The following is a 16,259-nucleotide window of genomic DNA, read 5'->3' on the forward strand; positions in this document are numbered from 1 at the left end:
CCCCTGGGGTTCCCGCCATTCTCCTGCCTCAGCCTCCCGAGTAGCTGGGACTACAGGCGCCCGCCACCTCGCCCGGCTAATTGTTTTTGTATTTTTAGTAGAGACGAGGTTTCACCGTGTTAGCCAGGATGGTCTCGATCTGCTGACCTCGTGATCCGCCCACCTCAGCCTCCCAAAGTGCTGGGATTACAGGCGTGAGCCACCGCGCCCGGCCCCTGTCTTAAAGAATTCTTTAGACTCAGTTATATATGTTAGAAATGGCTTGATTTTGCTGTAAGAATAAATGACCTCACAATGTCATCGAAACATAGTTTATTTATTGATCGTGCTTCATCAAAGTTTGGTTTCTTTTCTGCTCTGCATCATCTTCTCTCTAGGACCCAAGGTGGCAAAGCTTCCTTTATCTGGAACATTGTTAGTAATCATGGCCAAGTAAAAAGGGATAAACCTTCTGCCCAGAAATGACACACACACATGGCTTCTCACATGTCATTGGCTGAGGCATGTCACATTTTGCATAATGCCTACCTCCCCCATGAAAGTCAAAGCAAAAAGGAAAATTTGATATTTGGTGCAAAATAATACAATCTACCCTAAAAAACAAGCTTCTTATCATTGCTAAATCTTCTGTTGAAGACTAGTATTGTTAGTCAACACCAATTCCTTACTATTAGGTGAGAATACATAGTGTTACAAAGGAATTTTATTTCTAGTATGGAGACTCCATGTAGAATATTCAGACTATTCATAGCAAACTAGTACCCAGGGGATAAAACAATGAAAGAAATAGAAGGAAAGACTTCAGTAAGGACGCCAAAGAAGTCAAAAGTTAGACATGTTGCAAGTACAAACAACATGAAAATTATTTTGCTTATATTTTATGAAGTCCTAAATAAAGACAAACAGAAAATACCAAAAAATAATTGAGAAAATGCTGACAATCCTCCAAATTAAAGACATTTTAAAATGTTAAGGATTAGAGTTGAGTTGTTCTATATGTTACCCAAATAGTCTTCCCATTTTAACTTTTGATATCAAGACAATTGCTCTAATCTCAAACAAATACTAGTTTTTCTTTACAGAGAGAAAAAGAATCCAAAAGGAGTGACTAACATTTACTTAACACCTCCCGTGAGCCTTATGAATGGAAGGAAAAGTTTTTGTTTGCTCTTTCTGCTTTGCACCAAGCCCAGCTGGTATTATTCAAACATTATGAGACGATTACTGTCAGTTACAGTCTACTTTAGTAGGGTGGTTGCAAGATTCATACCTATTTGTTTGACTGTAGGTGGCCATGAGAGGAAACCATTGAAGGGAGGAGCTACCGTGTATCTTTGTAATAGACAATTGATATTCTGCTGGTATGTGGAAGACCAGGTTGTTGTGGAGATTGCAAAGATAAATACGCAACTGTCCTAGACTTTAAGAAACATTTTTATCTCTACTATCTTGAAGTCTTTGGTAGTTAATGTCAATTGAGTTACTACCATTTTGTGGATCATTGTTATATATTTATTAACTATTATCTTTTTGTGAACATGCAGGAAAACCTGGCTTAACTGTCCCCTCTTTTGATGTGCTCTCTGCCTCCCTTGTCACTCTGAGTGATGAAGACTCACATCTTCTCTGCTCCTTTGGGACCATTTATCAGCCGCCTCAGCCTCCTCCAAAAGTGCTGGGATTACAGGCGTGAGCCACCATGCCTGGCCAGTTGCACCCTTGTTTTTGGCATTCAGCTCTATCTTATGTAGGTCAATTTCAAAGAGTTAATCATGACCCATTCTTAGTACTCCTTTTGATTTGATAGTGCCTCCAGATATGGGCCACCATCTCTGCAATTCTGCATTAATGTGGCATTTGATTCCATAAAAAAGGCAGTTGAATTTAACATTGTTATTGTTGCTGTTGCTGTTTTTAAGTACAAGATATTTTGCCAGCACTAGATGTTGATTCCAAGATTGTGCCAGAGAGCCCACACTCTGGGTTGGGCAGGGAGATATCAGTATGTATAACTTCACAAGACAGACAAAGGCGGAAGAACTCACTTGTTCATGCCTGTTCCTGTGCATGCTCATGCAGTCCATTAGTGGGAATCCTTTTCCAAAGCCTCCAGCATTTCTTTTTCTTTTTATTGAGACGGAATCTCTCTCTGTCACCCAGGCTGGAGTACAGTGGCGTGATCTTGGCTCACTGCCAACCTCTTCCGCCAGGTTCAAGTGATTCTCCTGCCTCAGCCTCCCCAGTAGCTGGGATTACAGGCACATGTCACCACCCCCGGCTAATTTTTGTATTTTTAGTAGAGACGGAGTTTCGCCACGTTGGCTAGGCTGGTCTCGAACTCCTGACCTCAAGTGATCTACCTGCCTTGGACTCCCAAAGTACTTGGATTACAGGCGTGAGCCACCGCGCTCAGCCCCTCCACCTTTTAAAAACAGAAAATTCAACTAGACTCTTAAAACATATTTCTAAAGGAGTAAGTTGTAAGTGTAATGTTTAAGGCAAATAAAGTTTAATGCAATTCTAGTAGCAATTTCTGAAGCTCTTTAATTAGTGGAAATAAGCTAACACTTTTCACTTGGGATAAGGTCCAAGGGTAACTTCTTTAAAGACTAAACAGAAAAATAGTTCACGTATAAAAATAAAATGTCTGATTAACTATTTTAATTTGGAGTCTATAAGAAAATCTTGATTGTAAAGGACAATTGCAGCCATAGGTGTATGATAATACTGTCATTTAAAATCATTCTGATAGGGAAAACTAGGATAATGGATTTGGAGTGGTGACAAATCACAGGTCACAAAGTGCTCTGTGTCTTTTAATTCATTTTTTCATTAATTGTTGAGTGCATAGTAAGTCACAGGCACTGTTCTAGGCTCATAATATTAAAAATAATAATAAAATATGGGCCAAGCGTGGTGGCCCACGCCTGTAATCCCAGCACTTTGGGAGGCTGAGGCCGGTGGATCACCTGAGGTCAGGAGTTTGAGACCAACCTGACCAACATGGTGAAACCCCGTCTCTCCTAAAAATACAAAAAGTAGCTGGGCGTGGTGGCCCATGCCTGTAATCCCAGCTACTAAGGAGGCTGAGGCACAAGAATTGCTTGAACCTGGGAGGTCGGGGGTTGCAGCCTGGGCGACAGAGTGAGACTTTGTCTCAAAAAAAAAAGTATAATAATAATAAAATCTGGCTGTGTCTTAGAAGATTGCACACTGCTGTGGGGGAGCAGGTAGATACTCAAGCAGTTATAAACCAGCGTGGAAAGTGATACAGTGAGGGTGATGAAAGTCTGGGGATCGGTGGATGGAGCACCAATTCCAGGCTCTCCAAACATGGTCTCTGGAGCACAAACAGCCAGACAGAAGCCTGAAGGAGAGTTGGAGATTGGCAGCCAATGGCATTGGAGAAGGGGAGATGGGAGGTGTCCTTGGAGAGGAAGCCATTTCAGAACAATGTGACCTTAAACGAACTGCACATGCGCACTGGGGCTGGAAATCCGAATAGGAGTTGTATCAGGAAGGGCAAGCCATAACAAGCTTTCATGCATGAAGTCGTTGAGTCACTGGAAGATTTCAAACAAGAGAATGAAACAATCAATTTGTGACTTTGACAGATTGCTTTGACAGTTGAGTGAGATAGGAATCAGGAAGACAAATTAAGAGGTAATCTCTGTAGCCCAGTAAAGAAACAATAAAGTCTTCAACTGAAGTTTCAGCAGTGGAAATACAGATAAGTGATTTGTTTAATGAGAATTCACATCACTTGGGGACATAGAGAAAGAACTGAATTTGGAGAAAATGAGCCAAGATTATTCCCAAAATTCTGGCTTGAGCAACTCAGTGGGTAATATTACTGTTCACCAAATAAAGGCTATAAGAAGAGATACAAGTTTAGGGGAAGGGAAGAGAGTGTGGGTATGAAAGTAAGAAATAGATAATTTAGAATAATTTCACGTGTTTAATCATATTTAATAATTACTCAATAGAGTGAACAAGGGTGACTTTCTCACTACATTTTAAATAAAATAATTAATTTTTATATGTCTCTACTAGTAAAATCGAAGTTGACATGAAATAGTCATGAAATTAGTCAACCATTTAAATCTATGCAACTTTTAAACATTTAAACCCAATGTTTGTCATGTATACACAAGTGATTCTGAATTGCCATTCATTTTCCATAGCTTTCTAAATAGATGTTGAATTGTGTTCTCACTGAATTATTTAAACTTACTTGCCTTGTGCAACACCACCACAGTGATTTTCTTGTCCTGCAACACTTACTAGAATTGATGTAGCTCAAAATCAGATTTAATTTTTGTATTTATTGCTGGATCTTGCCTGTGGCCATTATTACTAGGATGTTTTATTAGTGATTTTCTTTTCTTTTTTTTTTTTTTTTTTTTTTTTTTCTGAGACGGAGTCTCACTCTGTCGCCCAGGCTGGAATGCAGTGGCACAATCTCAGCTCACTGCAAGCTCTGCCTCCCGGGTTCACACCATTCTCCTGCCTCAGCCTCCCGAGTAGCTGGGACTACAGGCACCCACCACCACACCCGGCTAATTTTTTTGTATTTTTATTAGAGACGGGGTTTCACCATGTTAGCCTGGATGGTCTTGATCTCCTGACCTCGTGATCCGCCTGCCTCGGCCTCCCAAAGTGCTGGGATTACAGGCTTGAGCCACTGTGCGCGGCCTTTAGTGGTGATTTTCTATTTTTTGTTTACACTCTTGCTCTTCCTCTCTCTCTCTGTGTCTCTTTCATGTATCTATATCTATCTCTTTTTCTCTTTTCTCTGTCTCTCTCTATATGCATTCCATTTTTTTTTAACACTTCCTTAATTTCTAGTGATATATTTTTTTCCTGCTGCAGTTCTGGAATCAGCCACTTCACATGAGCCCTGGCTCCTTTTGCTGGTGAGTGATATTTAAAAACAAAGATCCAGGCACCAGCTGTGCTCATTGCTAGAGTGGCACTGCCTCTATCCCCTCTCAGTTAAGAAAGCTGGGACACACCTGTAGCTAAACTAACTCACGCATACACACACAACTATATCTGCATCTATGTATTGACATATATACTTTAAAATATGAGTCCATATTAAGACCTCTGACCACAATTCAGCACTGCGGAGTTCATTTTAGCCCTTCTCCTTTTTTATTTGTAACTTCCTTCTTCAGTAGTGAGAAACCTGGCTTTATTATTTATCACATCTTTACTAATCTGTTCAACTCTAGTGTACAACTAAAGCAGTTTCAGAATTCTTAACCAAAACTCCTGTGAGAAACAAATTTATCAACTAGGATACAGTGTTTGTGTACTGTTCCTTTTTCCCCTTAGCCTTACAGTATGCAGTCAAAACAGCATTTTTCCAGAGTTAATTACATCAGTTTCTTCCTCCTGCAGCCACCTTAAGTATGATCATGTGATTCATTTGTAATACAATTTCTTCACATTCTGGTAAATTTTAAAAATTAACGTGTAATAAAATTCACTTTTTGTGGTGTTCAGGTCTGTTGGTTTAGACAAATGCATAGAGTTGTATATCCACTGCAACACTTCAATTTTTAAAAAATCTCTTTGTGTTTTATATAAAGATAAGGTTTCACTTTGTTGCTCAGGCTGGAGCACAGTCGTGCAATCATAGTTTACGGTAGCCTCAGACTCCAGGGTTCAAGCAATCCTGTCTCAGTCTCCTGAGTAGCGGCAGACTACAGGTGTGCGCCATCATGCCTGGCTCAAACAAAGCCATTCTATCACCCCAAAATTTCTCCTTTGCTATTCTTTTATAGATTAACTCTTGCTTCCATCCCCCAACCCCAGCAACCACTGATTGCCTTGGGATAATTCTTCCTTTTTTAAAGAGTGTCATATAAAATTGAATCATATAATATGGAGTTTTTCTGGTTTTGCTACTTAGTTCACTAGCAAAATGCATTTAAGATTCATCTTTGTTATGTAAATCAATAGTGTGTCTATAAAGCCTAGTATAGATGTATTAACAGTTTGCTTTTCCATTCACTAGTTGAAGGACATTGGGAGTACTTTAAAGTTTTGTCAACTATGAATAAAGCTGCTATAAATCATTGTGTAAGACTTTGCGGGAACATAGATTTTTATTTCTCTTGGTTATATAGTTAGGTTTGGTATTGCTTTTCTATAGATCCTTTGAGATTTTCTATATAAACAGTCATGCTGTCTGTGAATAGAGAATTTTATTTTTTCATGTCCTTATCTGTATGATTTTATTTGATTGTCTTATTGCATTGACAAGAAATTTTAGTACAATGTAAAATAGGAGTTTAGAGAGAAGATTTCCATCCCTCATTCCCAAACTTAATAGGAAATTTTCAGTCTCACCATTAAGTATGATGTGAACTCTAACTTTTTAAAATTGTATTTTGTAGATGTCTTCATCAGACTAGGAAGTTCCCTTCTATTCCTAGGTTGTGACAGAATTTTGTTTGTTTTACCAGGAATGTTAAATTTTGTCAAGTGATGTTTTGGCATGTGTTGAAATGGTCATTTATTTTCTTCTTCAATAGTCTGTTAGTATGGTGAATTAATTGATTGATTTTTTGAAAGTTAAGGCAGGATAGTTTAAATTTACTGTTTTTACTTTCTTGCTTCCCATTCTCCTCTCAACAGATGGCTGTCTATCATCCATACCTCTCATGTCACATAGCTCTCTTGCTAAGCTAATGCTCTTCATTTTGTATAACGTTTTCAATCTTCATTTTACGTGATGTCTATTAAACATGGCCACCTTCTAGAAATATACTTTCCTGGTTTTCTTTTTTTGTTTTATGGTCACTGCTCCCAATTTCCCTTGTCCTCCCAGAGATGTATGCCCCCTTGGATTTCATTTTCTTGTTCTATCTATGTGTCTATTTATCTGTCTATTTTCTCTGCAAATCTATGTTTCCAATAATCATATACACTTAGGTGACTGCCAAATATAAGTCTCCAGTCTAGAACTGTCTCTGGTGAGATCTGTATCCAACACATTTACCTGCATATTATTTTGTAATCAATGTGTATTACCAAATTGACCATGTTGCTCTGCCTCAATTCTTCAAAGCCGCTTACTACTTTTAGCCTAAAAGTTATTAACCTATGAACTCTAAGCCCTACTTAACCTTTCAGATTTATGTCTTGTTTCTTCCATAGCTATACTGTTAGCTTAATTATACGGAATATTATCTGTTTCCAGATCAAATCATATTATGCTATGTCATGACTCTGAGCCTTTGTACATATTGTTTTCTGTCTGTGTAATGCCCCTCCCTCTTTAAATTTCTTCTCGTTTTTCAAAGTTTAGTCTATTTCACGCTTTGTGAGGCCTCATATCTACACCTCTCTGCACTGTTCAATGTCAGGCCACTGATGATTTACTTATCTGTGTTCTCATATCATCTATTCACAACTCACACTGTTATGCTGTAGTGTCCTAATTGGTTTACATGTTTTTTTTTTTTTCACACCCTTCTCCCTATACATACATCTTAGCTACTGGATTTTGATAGCAAGGACTAGATACTGATCCTTTGGCACCTATAAAGCCCCTGATACATAGTTGGCAATAAATCTACATTTGTTGAATGAATAGTCTTAGACAATATTGAGTCCTAAAAATTTCACCACTATAGGTTTAAATAAGACCTTCGTATGGTAAATTTTTGCCAGAATATAACCAGCAAACTAAGATGGGAGGTTCTGGCTGTATGCTGAAAAAGAGAGAAAACGTCAGTGACAAGGTGGAGTGTTGAGGGCTAATTCCAACCTTAAGAAACATCACATAAATCTGGGTCAGATGAGGGCTTTGTAGGAATTGAATATTACTATGGAAAAATTTTTCAGATAAAAAGGGCACCGGAAATGTGATGGGGCTCTGCCAATGGAGAACAGCGTAGAAGATGTCAACAACATATATACGTCAATTTAAAATGACTGTTACTCAGCTAATGGCTTCCTATATCGTATGCCTCTATGACAAATTTGTGGAGGCTACGAATATGAAATGACTCACATCCTAAGGATGAAGTACCATTTCTAGTGAACCCTTGATGACTGATACATCATAAAATTGATGCTGCATGACAATCCAACTTCCTTCTTGCAAAGCTTTTGGAGGGTCATTTCTTAAACTTTACCCCTTATGCCGAAAGAAAGTTAAACTTTTGGTTTAACTTCTAAAATCTATGTTTTAAAAAAATACGATTTAAATACAGAAGCCACTTTGGAAAGCATTTGCTTAATTAAATTAGGCTGTAGGACAAAGACAAAGGGTCAAAGATCTCAGACTGGAAAAGCAGCAAAGCATGAATCAGCGTCTTACTTATAATCACACTTGAAAATCAAGGTCATTTTTGTTTCGGTTGTATGAAGGAAGCTCTGGGTTTCAATAAGAACTGTAGTAGAAACCTCTTAACTGTCCTCCACTTAATCTACTTTCTGGAGTAACTGATGCTTTGTGTTCCCTGTCTAAAATGTAATGACTGGGGCCACTGACACGCTGAAGCTTGTGACTATGCCCCAAAACCAGGGTTAGCAAATATGGCCCATGAAGAAAATCTTAGCACACTGCTCGTTTGGCTTTTATTTCACTTCTAAAAAAATCGTGATGAAATACACATGGGATTTACATCTTAAACATGTTAAGTATACAGTTCAGTGGCATTAAATAGACTCATAATATTGAACAACCATCATACCATTTATCTCCCACTTTTCATTTTATAAAACTGAAACGCCACATCCATTGAATAAATACTTTGTAATGCCCCCGTCAACCACCATTCTACTTGCTGTCACTGTGATTTTGACTACTACAAAACCTCATATAAGTAGAACCATACTACAGTATTTGTCTTTTTGCGACTGGCTTATTTCAATTAGCATAGTGTCCTCAAGATTCATCCATGTTGTAGCATGTGTCAGAATTCCCTTCCTTCTTAAGGCTGAATAACATTTCATCGTTACATATATGCCACATTGTGTTTATTCATTCCTTCATCAGCAAACACTTGGGTTTGCTTCCATGTTTTAGCTACTGTGAATAATGCTGCATGAGTGTACAAATATTTCTTCAAGATGATGCTTTCAAATCTTTTGGGTACATACCCAGAAGTGGAATAACTGGATCCTATAGTAGTTGTATTTTTAATTTTTAATTTTTTTTATATATTCTTTTTTTTTTTTTTGAGATGGAGTCTCGCTCTATTGCCCAGGCCAGAGTGCAGTGGCTCCATCTCGGCTCACTGCAAGCTCCGCCTCCCAGGTTCACGCCATTCTCCTGGCTCAGCCTCCTGAGTAGCTGGCACTGTAGGTGCCTGCTACCACGCTTGATGAACTGTCATGAGTGATTTCCATAGTGGCCATATGATAACATCCTGATAAACAGTGCAGGAGGGTTTCAGTTATGCCACAGCTTTGCCAATGCTTTCATTTTTACTTTTTAAATTTTATTTTTGATAATAGCCATCCTAATAAGTGTGAGGTAGTATCTTACTAGTAGTTTTGATTTGTATTTCTCTAATGATTAGTGATGCTAAGCATCTTTTCATGTGCTTATTGGCCATTTATGTATCTTCTTTGAAGAAATGTACATTCAAATCCTTTGCCAATGCTTGAATCAAGGTGTTTTTTGTATTTTTTTTTTTTAGTTTTAGAAATTTTCCATATGTTGTGAATATTAATCCCTTATCAGATATATTATTTGCAAATATTTTCTTCCAGTCTGTAGGTTACCTTTTTACTCTATTGATAATTTTTTTGTACTCTATATTAGAAATTTTATAAAATCCAATTTATTTTTGTTGTTGCCTGTGCCTTTGATACACATCCAATAAATCATCACCAAATGCAATGTTGTGAAGTATTGTCCTATGCTTTCTTCTAAGAGTCTTACAGTTTAAAATCTTACACTTAGGCCTTTGATCCATCTTGAGTTAGTTTTTGTATATGGTGTAATGGCTCAACTTTATTCCTCTGCATGCAAATATCCAGTTTTCCCAGAACCGTTATTGAAGAGACTGTCCTCTCCCCGTTGATTGGTCTTGGCACACTTGTCAAAGATCATTTGACTGTATATGCAATAGTTTGTTTCTGGGATCTCTATTCTATTCCGTTCCATTGGTCTATATGTCTGTCTTCATGCTAGTACCACACTCTTTTGACTACCCTAGCTTTGTAGCTTTGAAATTAGGAATGTGAGTCCTCCAACCGTTTTCTTCTTCTTTTGAGATTGTTTTGGCTGTTTGGAGTCCTTTGGGATGCCATATGAATTTTAGAATGTCTTTTTCTGGTTCCCCCCAAAATTTATGGGATCTGGATAGGAATTACATTGGATCTATAAATTGCTTTGGTAATATTTATATCTTAACAATGTTAAATCTTTCAATCATGAACATAGAGTGTTTTTTCCATTTATTTGTGTCCTCTTTAATTTCTTTTAACAATTTTTTTCTTTTTTTTGTTGTTGTCCTTGTTTTTGTTTTCTTTCTTTTTTTATTATTATTATACTTTAAGTTTTAGGGTACATGTGCACAATGTGCAGGTTTGTTACATATGTATCCATGTGCCATGTTGGTGTGCTGCACCCATTAACTCGTCATTTAGCATTAGGTATATCTCCTAATGCTGTCCCTCCCCCCTCCCCCCAACCCACAACAGTCCCCGGAGTGTGATGTTCCCCTTCCTGTGTCCATGTGTTCTCATTGTTCAATTCCCACCTATGAGTGAGAACATGCGGTGTTTGGTTTTTTGTCCTTGCGATAGTTTACTGAGAATGATGGTTTCCAGTTTCATCCATGTCCCTACAAAGGACATGAACTCATCGTTTTTTATGGCTGCATAGTATTCCATGGTGTATATGTGCCACATTTTCTTAATCCAGTCTATCGTTGTTGGACATTTGGGCATTTGTTGGACATTTGTTGGACATTAGTTTTCATTGTTTGTGTCTTTCACCTACCTGCTTAAATTATTCTTTTTTGATGTTATTGTAAATGAAATTCTTTTCTTAATTTTGGGGGGGTTATCATTACTCTATAAAAATACTACTGACTTTTGTGCATTGACATAATATCCTACTACTTTTCTGAATTCATTTATTTGTTATAACAATGTTTTGTTAAATACTTAGGCTTTTCCAAATACTAGATTTTATCACATGCAGAGATAATTTTATCCTTTCCCATTTAATGCCTTTTATTTCTTTTTCTTGCATAATTTTTCTGACTAGAACTTCCAGTACTATCATGAATAGAAGTGACAACATAAAAGCATGTTTGCCTTGCTCCTTATCTTAGAAAAAAAGCTTTCAGTCTTTCACCATCGAGAATGGTGTCCATTGTGAGTTTTTTACAAATGGCTTTTCTTATATTGAGATATTTTCTTCTATTCCCAGTTTGTTGGGTATTTAACAGTCATGCAAAGGTGTTACATTTTGTCAAATGCTTTTTCCGCATCAACTGAGATGATCATGGTTTTTATTTTCTTCAGTCTGTTAACGTGGTGTATTACATTAGTTAATTTTCCCATATTGCATCTTCCTTGCATTTCAGAAATAAACCCGACTTGGTTACAGTGTATAATTCTATATGCTGCTGAATTTGGTTTTCTAATATTTTATTGAGAATTTTGCATTGATGTTCATAAGGGATATTGGTCTATAGTTTTCTTTGCTTGTATTTTCTTTTCTTTCTTTGTTTTTTTTTTTTTTTTTTTTTTTTGAGACAGAGTCTTGCTCTTGCCAGGCTGGAGTGCAGTGGCGCAATCTCATTGCACTGCAGCCTCTGCCTCCTGGGTTCAAGCGATTCCCCTGCCTCAGCCTCCCAAATAGCTGGGATTACAGGTACGCACCACCACACCCGGCTAATTTTTTGTATTTTAATAGAGACGGGATTCACCATGTTGGCCAAGACCGTCTCCATCTCCTGACTTGTGATCCGCCCGCTTTGGCCTTACACGTGTGAGCCACCGTGCCCGGCCTCTTTGCTTGTATTTTCTTTGGCTTTGGCATCTGGGTAATACTGGACACAGCGTAAGTTAGGAAGTGTTCTCTTCTTCATTTTTTTTTTTTTTTGGAAAAGTTTGAGAAGGTTTGGTGTTACGTTTTTCTTTAAATATTTGGTAGAATTCATCAAGGAAGCCATCAAATCCTGGGCTTTTCTTCACTGGGAGATTTTTGAGTACTGATTCAATCTCCTCACCAGTGTAAATCTTTACAGATTTTATATTTCTTCATGATTTCATCTTGGTAGGTTTTATGTTGCTAGGAATTTGTTCATTTCATCTAGGTTATTCAATCTGCTGGTATACTTGTTTATAGTTCTCTCTTATAATTCTTTTATTTATGTAGAATTAATAATAATGCATGTCCCACTTTCATTTCTGATTTTGGTATTAATAATTTGAGTCTTCTTTTTCTGCATGGTTCATCTGAACTAAAGTGTAGCCATTTTTTACATCTTTTCAAAGAAGAAAACTTTGTTTTATTGATTTTTTATACTGTTTATTCTCTATTTCATTCGTCTCTGCTCTAGTCTTTGTTATTTCCTTTCTTCTACTTGATTTGGGTTTAGTTTGTTCTTTTTATAGTTCCTCAAGATGTAAAGTTAGGTTGTTGACTTGAGAACTGTCTTGTTTTTTAATGTAAGCATTTATAGCTATAGATTATCCCTTCCACTGTGTTCCATATATTTTGGTGTATTTTCTTTTCATGCCTCTCTAAGGACACTGCACCAAAACAGCAGAGTTGAATTATTGTGTCAGAGACATTCTTGCTCTCAAAGCCAAAAGTATTTATATATGAACATTAACAGAAAGTTTGCCAATACTTCCCCTAGAAGATTTCCACTTTATGAAATGTATGAGGCAGTTATGTTGTTCCTAATCCTTAATATCACTTGTGTTTGCTACTGGAGGCATGCTAAGTAAACATTTAAGGAACTGATGATACATGAGTGCAACAACAAAAACTGATATTAATTATTTGAACAAAATGAGTAGTGATTTAGAAAAATACAACATAAGCAATTGCCTAAAATATTGATATTAAATTAGGTATAAAATCATGTTAAAAAGCTAGGATTTTAAGATTCTTTTACAGCTTTCTCCTATTTTCACTTCATACCACAGATAGAAGCTGAAAATTGTAAACAACACATTATAGATGTAATTTGTTGGCACACACAAGAATAATGTGGAATTCAATTAGTAGAACTATAGTCAAGGAACAAGCTTTGGCCTGTGATTATCGATTGCCTGGGTCAGTGTTTAACATCAAAATATCGTTGGTTTAGGCATTAGGGGAAGTTCATTGAGCACTAATAAGATAATAAAATTATCCACAGAATAATTTATTATTATTTATTTATTATTATTATTTATAATTGCTCAAGAATAAAATTTGAAGGTGATTAATCTGCATTGAATGTTAAAATATGAAGAAATGAGAGGTTCTGCACTTCCTAAATAATAAAAATCAGAGCAGAATAAAAAAGTGTAAATTATAAATCATAGTAGCCACTGGAAGCAATGCTGGACTCACAAGTTATAGATTTTTTTTTCTTTTTTTGTATTGTTATTGTTTTCAGAAAAATCACTAAATCTTAAGGCTTTTAAAACTTTTTATTGTTCATCTTTACCAATTTTCTGTCCTTACAAAAACAAGGATGAATTGAGTCTAGATTATTCAAAGATAATTGTATCAATCCTGTTTTCACACTGTTATAAGGAATTGCCTGAGACTGGAAAGGAAAGAGATTTAATTGACTCATAGGTCAGCATGGCTGGGGAGGCCTCAGGAAACTGACAATCATTGGTGGAAGGGGAAGGGGAAGCAGCACCTGCTTCACAAGGCAGCAGGAAGGAGAAGTGCCAAGCAAATGGGGAAGAGCCCCTTATAAAATCAACAGATTTTGTGAGAAGTCACTCACTATCATGAGAACATCATGGGAGAAACCACCCCCATGATCTAATTACCTCGACCCTGTCTCTCCCTTGACATGTGGGGATCATGGGAATTATAATTCAAGATGACATTTGGGTGGGTACACAAAGCCTAACCATATCAATAGTCATAGACTTACACATTGTGTAAAACACTTGAAGAAAAAATAATTTCAATAAAAAGTTATTTCTAATTAGCACTTTCTTTTTTTTACACGTGAAGAACTAAAAAAAGTTATTTATTTATCATAAAATATAGCTGTTGATTTAGCTAGTTCAAGAAGCCCTGGAAATGTTGAAAAAGATGATATAAGTATGAATGTCTGAGGTATATAATTTTTAAATTAGAAGAAAATTCTTACAGACTTATTAAAAAGTCATCAAGATACAATTTGTTTACTTTTGTTACCTTAGTGGAAACTGAAATTCAAATAAATTTGTTAAATCTTATGGAAAACTTGGGCTGAGGTTGAAAACTACAGAAAATTCTGCACTACAAAGATATAATCAAGAATGTAATGTTACTCATCTCATATAAACTGGAAGTTCCATTTACAGAAATATGGCACACAATAATGGATTGGTGGTAATACTTTTTTTTTCTAAAATTAAGAATGAAGTTGGAATCATGTAGTCTGTGATAGAAACAAATCAAAGTATGGAAAGTAATAAGAAGAGGAAGTAAAAAGAGGATGAGGAGAGACCAAGTAAGGTAAAAGACTTATGAATTAGGAGCTGGAGACAGTCCAGATATCACTTTATTTTAAATTGAACAAGAACACAAAGCAAGTCAATAATATTCATTTTATAAATGGAGATATTATGTTGGAAAAACTGAATTTAATTCATAAGCAGCTTTACTGAAATCTTAATATATGGAAACAATAGCCAAAATCACCACTTTAAGGTATGTAAGTATGTAAAGTATAACTTTAAATCAATCAATTAGTTACTAGTATCATTTAAGAATTTGAAAACTAGGCCGGGTGCGGTGGCTCATGCCTGTAATCCCAGCACTTTGGGAAGCCGAGGCGGGCGGATCACGAGGTCAGGAGATCGAGACCATCCTGGCTAATACAGTGAAACCCTGTCTCTACTAAAAATACAAAAAAAAATTTAGCCGGGCATGGTGGTGGGCGCCTGTAGTCCCAGCTACTCGGGAGGCTAAGGCAGGAGAATGGCATGAACCCGGGAGGTGGAGCTTACAGTGAGCCCAGATCGTGCTACTGCACTCCAGCCTGGGTGACAGAGCGAGACTCCGCCTCAAAAAAAAAGAAAAAAAAAAGAATTTGAAAACTGTTTTCAGTAAAATGCAAGGAATACTAACTCTAAAATGATAGAACCTTACACTGAGTAGGGACTTTGTAAGTTACCTAAATCAATCTACTATATAGTAGTGTCAATACAATCAGTCCCATTTAAGTGCTGGCTCATGAGACTGCATCATACTTTATGAAGGACTTTCCAGAGGGGAAAGAACCGCTGGGACTAGCCCTTTACGAAGGACTTGCCAGCGGGGAAAGAACCGCTGGGACTAGCCCTTTACGAAGGACTTGCCAGCGGGGAAAGAACCACTGGGACTAGCCCTTTACGAAGGACTTGCCAGAGGGGAAAGAACCACTGGGACTAGCCCCAGCCCCAAGGACTGAAGGAGAACAAGAAGTCAAATTCTGGGAATGCAAATGTTAATATCAAATACAAAGACAGGGACCATTCTGAATGGGAGCTAGAGCCAGGAGTGAGAAACCCAGCGTATTTGGAACAGAAAAGGAAGGCTCTCTTGCATTGGATCAAAGAGGCTTTGTGACGTTGGTTCACATTTGTTACTCAATGGGCACGTGGGCATCTCTGGGTGTTCTGGGCTGGATTAAGGAATCTCAAATCAGAGTAGGCGAATGTCGTGGTTTCCTTCATTACGTCTCTAAAAATCATGCAGCCTCTGCTTTCACACTTCCAGTAACAAAATCACAACTTTTACTCCTTTGTTAGGAAGGTGTTTGTTACATTGACCCCAGATTCTCACTTTGACACTCCTTTTACCTGTGAAGATCTAAAAAAAAAAAGTTATTTATTTACCATAAAATATAGCTGTTGATTCAGCTAGATTAGGAAGCCCTGGAAATATTGACAAAGATGATATAAGTATAAATGTCTATCAGATAGACATGTCTATCTGAAAGAGGGACAGTAAATAAGAACAAGGACACTTTTAAGTATTAAATATTAACATAATATTTAACGTTAAATATTAACATAATATTTAACGTTAAATATTAACATAATATTTAACGTTAAATATTAAC

General features: G+C 36.9%; 1 long non-coding RNA gene across 1 annotated transcript in view; it reads left to right on the plus strand.

The window, feature by feature from the left end:
* The first annotated feature begins 3,514 nt into the window (after nucleotides 1-3,514).
* LOC131381831 (uncharacterized) overlaps nucleotides 3,515-16,259 on the plus strand; it is a 243,567-nt gene continuing 230,822 nt past the window's right edge. Inside the window, exon 1 of the long non-coding RNA XR_009210791.1 lies at nucleotides 3,515-3,663. This is a non-coding gene — a long non-coding RNA (uncharacterized LOC131381831). The remainder of the gene's footprint in view (nucleotides 3,664-16,259) is intronic.

Source organism: Hylobates moloch, unplaced genomic scaffold, assembly GCF_009828535.3.
Source record: "Hylobates moloch isolate HMO894 unplaced genomic scaffold, HMol_V3 SCAFFOLD_18, whole genome shotgun sequence".
In the NCBI taxonomy this organism is placed as follows: domain Eukaryota; kingdom Metazoa; phylum Chordata; class Mammalia; order Primates; family Hylobatidae; genus Hylobates; species Hylobates moloch.